Raw genomic sequence first — 234 nt, 5'->3', positions numbered from 1 at the left:
CGATGGCATTCCATATATGATCACGCGAATCACACAAAGACGTGACCGAATTCTCGCGTTTGCTCCCTTTGCCAGTTTATGTCAAATGGCCTGCCAGATCAGTGAAACACCCCGGAGCTCTTCGTGTTCGTGACCTCATTTCTGTCCTCCTCCTGCACATCGCTCTCCACTCAAGTCTCTCTCATCGCTCTCTCTACTCTCGTCAGGTCCTCGTCTGCGTCACGTTATCATCTC

The sequence above is a fragment of the Priapulus caudatus genome, unplaced genomic scaffold (assembly GCF_000485595.1).
Source record: "Priapulus caudatus unplaced genomic scaffold, Priapulus_caudatus-5.0.1 Scaffold687, whole genome shotgun sequence".
Lineage (NCBI taxonomy): Eukaryota > Metazoa > Priapulida > Priapulimorpha > Priapulimorphida > Priapulidae > Priapulus > Priapulus caudatus.
The sequence above is the reverse complement of the archived record's forward strand: the minus strand, read 5'-3'. Positions refer to the sequence as shown.